Source organism: Aethalodelphis obliquidens, unplaced genomic scaffold (assembly GCF_003676395.1).
Source record: "Aethalodelphis obliquidens isolate GAN/ISIS:26980383/991018 unplaced genomic scaffold, ASM367639v1 scaffold25, whole genome shotgun sequence".
In the NCBI taxonomy this organism is placed as follows: Eukaryota; Metazoa; Chordata; class Mammalia; order Artiodactyla; family Delphinidae; genus Aethalodelphis; species Aethalodelphis obliquidens.
Genome location: NW_020837969.1, coordinates 33,514,226 through 33,524,460, shown reverse-complemented (window position 1 = coordinate 33,524,460; position 10,235 = coordinate 33,514,226).

The window sequence follows — 10,235 nt, the reverse complement described above, 5'->3', positions numbered from 1 at the left end:
TTTGAAAAGCATTAAAAACTAATGTTATTGGTGGTGACTTCTGAGTAGTAGAATTGTAGGTAATTTATTCTTTTTTTGCTTGTCTGTTTTGAATTTCAAAGAAGAAGCACATATTGTTTACACAAATTTTAAAGGGTTTTAAAGTTTTTTATTTTTAGGACACTTAACATGTGGTTTTTACTAATCTGAATATATTCCTGTCCTAAAATTCACCCTGAGCCAACTTACTGAATCATATTCACTTTGATATATTGATATCAGTCAAGATAAGTATCCTAGAGGGACTTCCCTGGTGGTCCAGTGGTTGAGACTTGGTCTTTCAATGCAGGGGGTGCGGGTTCAATCCCTGGTGGGGGAATTAAGATCCCACATGTCTCCGGGCCAAAAAACCAAAACATAAAACAGAAGCAATATTGTAACAAATGCAATAAAGACGTTTAAAGTGGTCCACATTAAAAAAAAAAAAAAACTTAAAAAAAAGAAAAAACACACACACACAAAAGATAAGTATCCTGGATATTGAGACTTACACTTTTTATCCTATATACTTCCATAAAGTTTTACGTTCTTAAACTGAACATGTATAAATGTATTACCTGTGTAATTTCTAAAATAATTTAAAAGAAAACTTAATGGTAAAACAAAAACTGCTTTGTTCTCAGACTATAATTAGGGCACATAAGACTCTTGTTAAGAAATTAATTCAGGGCTTCCCTGGCGGCGCAGTGGTTGAGAGTCCGCCTGCCGATGCAGGGGACACGGGTTCGTGCCCCGGTCCGGGAAGATCCCCCATGCCGCGGAGCGGCTGGGCCCGTGAGCCATGGCCGCTGAGCCTGCACGTCCAGAGCCTGTGCTCCGCAACGCGAGGGGCCACAACAGTGAGAGGCCCGCGTACCGCAAAAAAAAAAAAAAAAAAAAATTAATTAATTCAGTAACTACTCAAGTAGTAATCTCAAACAGATACATAGCTTTTCAGATGGAGTTTATTTTATTTGGAAGGTAGTGCAGAGAAAGAGAGAAAAGCCAGTTACTTCTTTGGTTTGTTGTCTTGGTAACTAAGGCAGCTGTATGAACTGTTTTCTATTATTTTCCAATCCTGTCACAGAAAGAAAATTTTCAAATGGGAAGACAGATGTGTCAAGGGTATAATTAATCTCCCTGAAAATGGCCCATTAAAATAACATCAGTGGACATAAGGATAAAAATGAATCCAAACAAAAGAACTAGAAAATATAAGCCTAAAGCCAGAGAGTGCTACACATTTGGTTCCCTTTACACAGTAATACGAAAGATTTTGTGACAGGCCAAAAACCTCTACAGCTGGATCCTAAGGAGGCCCAGGCAAGCTTGCTCAGAAACCAGTCAGAGTGGGAAAAAGCTTCCTGGGGCCAAAATCACTCATACAAAGGAATAGAACTCCCACTGGCGAAAGCGCCAAAGGAAAGAGCATGACTTCATGGGACAAATCCTTCTAAATGGAGTCTGTTTTCAACAACTGCGTGTAAAATGAGAAACTAATTATACCAGAAGTAACTCAGTTAAGAAAACAAACCTTTGGACAACTGTATGCAGCTAACATTCCAGGGCTGTATTGGTATAAGGATGCCTTGCAAAGCATGTACCTGTACATAACGCACTAAAACAGATCAATTACAATCAGCCACGTAGATTCCACCAATGTCTGTGAAGTGGAAATTTACACAGAGATAGATTGATCTTAGTTGGGTTTGATTTTCGGCTACTTTCAAGTCAGCTGAACTTGATGCAATTGGAAATGTTAACAACATTTTACTAGACTTTGAAAGTAGAAAAATAAAAGATCAGGGATCTTATTTTCTACTTTTTTTTTCACTCTCCACATTGCCTAGCACAGATGGATGATTTCTCTTTCAGTGAATCAATAAACCAGCTGAGAAAATGTCAGCAATCTCAGTTAGCAATGGAAAGAGGGAAATCCTCAGATTCAAGGGAACAACAGATAAAATAAGTTGCACTATTATCTGGGTAGGCTAGCTTCAAAAAAAATGTTAAGTTAAAAAAAAAAAACAACTCAGGTCATCCTAAGAACCATACGTTTTGAGTTACTCTCTACCCAGGAAGAAAAAACTTTGAGTTTAATCATAGGCTTCTGAAAGAATATTTAAAAATAAAGTCTCCGGAGGATTGCACTAGACTTATTGTGGTGACCATTTTGCAATATATACAAATATCAAATCATTATGTTGTACACCTGAAACTAATATAGTGTTGTAAGTCAATTATATCACAACAAAAAATAATAATTAATTTTAAAAATAAAGTTTCCAGTTATTCTTCTTACTCCAAAAATAAAGTATGCCCATTGGCCTCCCCTCCTAAAGAAGAAAAGGAGGGAGAGGAGGACAAAAGAAAACTGAGACAAGCAGAAGCAAAAAGAGAAAAGAAAACAAACATGGGTGGGGTCTCCCAGCAACAGCCACTGTGGACCCTCTTGACGTGGGCACACCCAGATCCTTTTCTTCGTGTGTACAAATTTTCCCTGAAAACGTATTAATTCATAAGTTTTTTCACTTAAAAATGTATTTTGTGTTTCCTCTTCTCCTTTTCCTTTTTCCTGTTTGAACGCTTTGGGCCATGAGTCATTAGATCATCACGTGGGGCTGAGCAAGACGCATGGCTGTGGTTGGGTGCGAGGGTTCAGCGGGGTGTGGAGGTCTGATCCGGTGAGGAAGGGAAGGGCCCGGGGAGGGACACTGGCAGCCCCGGGGGGAGGTGTCAGAAGCCATGTGGGTGAGGGGGGCATAGCGGGAGGCACGGCCTGATGCACAGAGGCCCCGGCAGGGGGGAAAGGGCATCTGCGGGGGTGGGCAGCCGTGAGGGGAGAGCGTCTGCACACAAACAAGGGGGGTTCCGGTGATAAACCGATGTACTGAGGACGAGGGGAACCAGGTTTCTCACTGTCAGGGAGGAGAGGTCCCACTGTGGAAAGGAGGAGAGAGGGCTGAAAGTGGGGATATCAGTGTGAATTCCTGGTTTTTAAAATATATGTTTATTTATGAATGTGTGCGTGAATGTATATAATCCTTAGCTCTGGGAACAGGGGACTCCCAATAATAGTGAGCACGCCTGGCACTCAAATTACGATTTCTTTTTTTTTTTTTTTTTTTTCCCGTGTGTGTGTGTTTTAGTCCATCATTTTTTTAAATTTAATTTTATTTCTTTTTTTATACAGCAGGTCCTTATTAGTCATCAATTTTATACACATCAGTGTATACATGTCAATCCCAATATCCCAATTCATCAAACTGTGATTTCTAAATACCGTTCTACACTAAAAGGATCCAGGGCTCCTCCAGAAATGGCTAATTCTAGGCCATTCCTAGAGCAAGGAAAGGAAAGTAGTTTCTGAGACTTGCTCTAACGAATGACCACAAACCCGGTGGCTTCAAACAACAGAAATGTATCCTCGCATAGCTCTGGACCCGGAAGTCCAAAATCAAGGTATTGGTAGGGCAGTTCTCCCTCTGGAGGCTCCAGGGGAGAATCCTTCCTCGCCTCTTCCACCTCTGCTGGCTTCCTTGTGGCTGCATCACTCCAGTCTCTGCCTCTGTCTTCGTATGGCCTTCTCTCCGTCTCTGTTTTCTCCTCTTCTGTCACCTACAAGGACGCCTGCCATTGGATCTAGGGGCCACCAGATGTCCCAGGATGCTCTCCTTATCTCACGATCTCTCACTTAATCACATTTGCAAAACTCACAGCCAAACCCAACACAGCCAAAAAATAAATAAATAAATACTTAAAAAAGAAAAAAAAAAAACCAAAGGAGGGGGTTCAGAGAGCTCCCAGGTTGGAGAACCAGAATGCTTACCCTTGCCACTGTACCGGGCCCCAGGCTCCACAAGGACGGAAGCTCCTTTTTTCAGGACCTCACCGACGTATCTCTTCCTCTGGCTGCTGATTCATGTCCTTTAATCTCCTTTGTAATAAATCAGTAACTAGTGAGTCAGGGGGTTTCCTGAGCTCTGTGAGTGGCTCTAGCAAATTAATCAAGCCCAAGGAGGGGGTCATGGGAACCTCCAATTTATAGCCAGTTGGTCAGAAGCAAAGGTGAGAACCTGGGCTTACGATTAGTATCCAAAGTGGAGGAGGGCCTTGTGGGAAAGAGCCCTCACCTGTGGGGATCTGAGGCTATTTCCAGGTAGGCAGTGTCAGAATCGCATTGAATTGTAGGACACCAGCAGGTGTTGGAAACCTGCCGGTTGGTGTGGGGAAACCCTCCACCCCTCTACCCCCTACCCTGCAACCCTCCACCCCACACCCTCTGCCATGTTGAAATTGGGTACGCGACACTTTACCCAGACTTGGAGGAGTGGTGGATGTCAGGGCACAGCTCCAGCCCTTGCAAGGTTTTTCTCCCTGAAGTCAGAGGACGGCAAGGCCTAAGCTCAGGGCCACCACACCTGGCTCGCTCCCTGTCCCTACAAGTTTCCAACATTTAACCTCATTTGGGGAGTCAGCAGTCCATACTTTGGAACCAATCCTGCCTCTTGGGAAAAAGAGATAAATGATTATATTTTTCTAATCAAGAAGAGATTTGGGGAACCTGTAGGAAGATATTGACAGAACTTTACTGAGGATCACAAGAGAAGACTAGAATAAAGAAAGAGACTCTTCTCCTGAATGAAACAGTTCTAGTTGATTAAAATATGGTTTCTTCCAAATGTTGGAATAAATAATTCAAAACACCCATGAGATTGATGAAATTGTTGTAATATCATCTTAATGAATAGGTGGGAAGGAATAGCTAAGAAATGTTGAAAAGGATAAACTATAAAGTTTGGTCATTATGATAGTGTGATGTGGTCACAGAAATAGACACATGGAAATTATTAGAGGGCTTAGTAATAGACCTAAGTACAAAGGATTTAGTCTGTGACGGACAAAGCCTTTTAAATCAGCACAGAGATAAGTGAGTAAATAGTTTTGAAATGACTATTTGTAAAAATAATAAAACCAGGTCCCTAACTCTCATGAAACACCAAAAGAATTACAGAGGGATTTTCTTTAATGTACAAAAAGAAAAGAAATATGGTACCAAAAAATTACTTACCTGCATTTAGAATGGAGGAAGCCCTTCTAGACACACAAGCATAAACATAAACCATAGCAGTAAAGAGTAATAAATTTTGCTCCATTAAAATTAAAGACTTCTGGGAACTCCCTGGTTGTCCAGTGGTTGAGAATCTGCCTTCCAATGCAGGGGACGTGGGTTCAATCCCTGGTAGGGGAACTAAGATCCCACATGCCGCGGGGCAACTAAGCCCTCACGCCACAACTACTGAGCCCGCGTGCCACAACTAGAGAGCCTGTGTCACAACTACAGAACCTACATGCTCTGGAGCCTGTGCACCACAACTAGAGAGAAGCCCACATGCCACAGCGAAAGATCCCACAAGCCACAGGTAAGACCCGACGCAGCCAAACATAAATAAATAAATAAATGTTTTTAAAAAAGTAAAAACAAGGGCTTCCCTGGTGGTGCAGTGGTTGAGAGTCCGCCTGCCGATGCAGGAGACACAGGTTCGTGCCCCGGTCCGGGAAGATCCCACACGCCGCAGAGTGGCTGGGCCCGTGAGCCATGGCCGCTGAGCCTGCGCGTCCGGAGCCTGTGCTCCGCAATGGGAGAGGCCACAACAGTGAGAGGCCCGCGTACCGAAAAAAAAAAAAAAGTAAATACAAAATTAAATTAAATTAAAGATTTCTACAAGTTAGAAAACACTATGATAGAGTCTGGGAAGTTCAAGGTGGCAGAGATGATATAATCTGGGGAACTTCCTGAATCCCAATGTAATAATAGAGAGAGAAACTAGATAGCAAAGTCAAAATCATGGCCAACATTTACAACAAATCTGGGTGAGAGGGTATTCCCACAAACCCCTGACAACTAAAACTTGACACACACCATCCGCCTCTACAAGGGTGAAGTCACTAGGCCCTGCAGTCGCTGACCTTCAACTCACCTTGAAACGAGTTCAGGGTGGAGATCAGGAATGAGGTACTCTGTGCTCTGGGAAAAACTGGCAGAACAGACCTTCAGATAGATATTTTCAGGAGAAGATTTTATGAGCCCAATTTCTTGCATCTTCTCGTATCTAGAAAAGCACTAGAATCATGAATGGTGACATCTGCTCCTTGTGAATGGCAGCAGCCCCCTGCCGAAATGTGCGCTTGATTGCATGGACCCTCTTCACCAACATCACGTATATACTGACCTCCCCCACGTCTTTGGACAGTTCCTCAGAGCTGTCTGAGAGGCTGTCTCCCAGGCTATAGTCCTCATATAGTCCTCCCTGTCCCCAATAAAACTTAACTCACAATTCTCACATTGTACATATTTTTCAGTCGACAGTGCAGATACAGCAGAGAGGGACAAACCACCGACAGCCGTAATACCTGCATGGTGTTAGCATCTTTGCAGGAGGAAAAAGAGGGAAGCCATGAGGCATCTAACAGGTCTGAGAACAGCAACACCATAAAATAGCCAATAGATATTCACTGTAAACAACAGCAGGTCACCTTGAGAACAAAAGCTGAAACTGAAGGGATTTCATGCAATCCAATGCAGATGAGAGCAAGAATCCATATTTAGGTCTGAAAAGGCTGGAACCTTCCAGACCCTTTGCACTCTCAAAACTGACCAGCCAGGGCTTCCCTGGTGGCGCAGTGGTTGAGAGTCCACCTGCCGATGCAGGGGGCACGGGTTGTGCCCCGGTCTGGGAAGATCCCACATGCCGCACAGCAGCTGGGCCCGTGAGCCATGGTTACTGAGCCTGCGCGTCCGGAACCAGTGCTCCCCAACGGGAGAGGCCATAACCGTGAGAGGCCCACGTACCGCAAAAAAAAACAACAACAAAAAGAAACTGACCAGCCAGTACTCCCTTCCAGAACTGGACTCCACGCTGAAAAGAAATTATTGGAAATGCAATCAAAATCGAGTAGTGTAAGGACAACAGAGGTAAAGAAAAAACAAGGCACAAATAAAACTGTGAGGGAGAACTAAGCCAGGACATTTCAGAAGGCACATTACCATATTTTTTCAAAGCTACACAAAAACAACAGAAGAGGGAGCCCTGTGAAGGTAGAAAAGCTTGACTAAACCACCCCTCCACCAAAAAATTGAGGAAAACTAATTTCACATGAAATGAGCAGCTGACAATGATCAAGGTTAAATCCCGTATAAAATCCCAAATGAAAATAAGGTACAGAATAACATCAATGAAAGCACTCCAGAAAGACATGCTCACAAAACACACCAAGACTCTTACCTGTTATTTCATAATAAGCTAAAAATGTAAAAACTCTTTGGAAATCTAGGCAACTGAGCAGCTGACTAGAGGGTAAGGAAATTAGATTATCATCACAGTCTTTGAAAGTAACACTTTATGCTATAAATAAATTTAAGATCCTTAATGAAAGAAAACGTGAACCAAGGATTTTTTTTTTTTTTTTTTTTTTTTTTTGGCGGTACGCAGGCCTCTCACTGTTGTGGCCTCTCCCGTTGCGGACCACAGGCTCCAGACGCGCAGGCTCAGCAGCCATGGCTCACGGGCCCAGCCGCTCCGCGGCACGTGGGATCTTCCCAGACTGGGGCACGAACCCGCGTCCCCTGCAACAGCAGGTGGACTCTCAACCACTGCGCCACCAGGGAAGCCTGAACCAAGGATTTTAAACCCAATAAATTTTTAAGTACAAAAAGTTAGAAAGACTATTATCAAAACATACAGAACTCAGGGAATAATTTTCTCATGAGCATTTCCAGAAATATCTATTAGAAAAGAAGCTTCAAACAAATACTAGAGAGACATTGGCATAAGAATTGGTCATGAGCATTAAGTATATGGTTACTTTAAAACTAAGTCTAAATGAGGGTAAAAGACAAAGGTTTAGTGTTTAATAGCTTTATTCTCTAACAAGGTAAATAATATACAACCATTAAAAATATGGAAAGCAGGCTTCCCTGGTGGCGCAGTGGTTGGGAGTCCGCCTGCCGATGCAGGGGACACGGGTTCGTGCCCTGGTCCGGGAAGATCCCACATGCCGCGGAGCGGCTGGGCCCGTGAGCCATGGCTGCTGAGCCTGCACTTCCGGAGCGTGTGCTCCGCAACGGGAGAGGCCACAACAGTGAGAGGCCCACATACTGCAAAAAAAAAAAAAAAAAAAAAAGTTAAAGACAGAGAATCTTAAAAGCAGCAAGTGAAAAACAACTTGTCACATACAAGGGAACCCCCATAGACTATGACCAGTTTCTTCAGAGGAACTTTACAGACCATAATGAAATGGCAAGATATATTCAAAGTGCTGAAAGAAAAAATCTGCCACCAAGAATACTCTACCTGGAAAACTTGTTCTTCAAAACTGAAGTAGAGATAAAGAGTTTTCCAAACAAGCAAAAGCTGAAAGAATTTATCACCACTAGATCAGCCTTACATGAAATGTTAAAGTGACTTCTTCAAGCTGAAACAAAGGGCACCAATTAGTCACAGAAAAACATATGAAAATATAAATTTTGCTGGTAAAGGTAAATATATATTAAGTGCAGAATACTCTAATGTTGGGATGGGTAAATCACTTTTAAATTTGTTGTAAAGGTTAAAAGGCAAAATTAGTAAAAATAACTATAACTGCAATGATTTGTAAATGGATGAGCAAGTTAAAAGATATAAATTCTGGCATCAAAAACATGAAATGTTTTAACAAAAAGAGTACAAATGTAGAGATTTAGTATACATTCACAGTTGAGTTGTTATCAGCTTAAAATAGACTGTTATAAATAAGATGTTTTATGTAAGCCTCATGTTAACCACAGAGCAAAACCTTAAATAGATTCACAAAAGATAAAGAGAAAGGAATCTAATCATACCATTATGTAAAAATCACCAATCACAAAGAAAGAGAGCAAGAGAAGAAAAAAGAAAGGAATGACAAAACACCAGAAGACAATTTTAAAATGGCAATGGAAAGCATGTACCTGTCAATAATTACTTTAAATGTAAATGGACCAAATTCTCCACAAAAGACATACAGTGGCTAAATGGATAAACAAAACAAGACCCAACTGTATGTTGCTCACAAGAGACGCACTTCAGCTTTAAGTACACACACAGACTGAAAGTATAGGGATTAAAAATGGTATTCCATGCAAATGGAAACCAAAAAAAGCTAGGTAGCTGAACTTGTATCAGACAAAATAGATTTTAAACCAAAGATTGTAATAAGAGTCACAGAAGGTCATTACATCATGATAAGGGTATCAGTACAACATGATAATATAACATTTATAGATCTGTATTCACCCAACATAGGAGCACCTAAATATATAAAGCAAATATTAACAGACCTGAAGGAGTAATAGACAGCAAAAGTATAATTGTAGGGCACTTCAATACTCCACTTTCAACAATGGAGAGGTCATCCAGACAGAAAATCAATAAGGAAGCATTGAACATTTGGAGTTTATTTTTGTGTATGGTGTTAAGGAGTGTTCTAATTTCATTCTTTTATATGTAGCTGTCCAGTTTTCCCAGCACCACTTATTGAAGAGGCTGTCTTTTCTCCATTGTATGTTCTTGCCTCCTTTGTCATAAATTAGGTGCCCATAGGTGTGTGGGTTTATCTCTGGGCATTCTACCCTGTACCATTGATCTATATTTCTGTTTTTGTGCCAGTACCATACTGTCTTGAGTACTGTAGCTTTGTAGTATAGTTTGAAGTCAGGGAGCCTGATTCCTCCGGCTCCATTTTTCTTTCTCAAGATTGCTTTGGCTATTCAGGGTCTTTTGTGTTTCCATAAGAATTGTAAAATTTTTTGTTCTAGTTCTGTGAAGAATGCCATTAGTAATTTGATAGGGATTGCATTGAATCTGTAGATTGCTTTGGGTAGTAAGTTCTTTTTTTTTTTTTGCTGTACGTGGGCCTCTCACTGTTGTGGCCTCTCCTGTTGCAGAGCACAGGCTCCAGATGCACAGGCTCAGCGGCCATGGCTCACAAGCCTAGCCGCTCCCTGGCACATGGGATCTTCCTGGACCAGGGCACAAACCCGTGTCCCCTGCATCGGCAGGTGGACTCTCAACCACTGCGCCACCAGGGAAGCCCAGTAGTAAGATTTTTGATCTAAATTTATGCCAGCTTCTTACTGTTATTACAGTGGCCAATCAGATGGTTTTAAGATTGTGTCTAAGCTACAATTCCCCAGGATC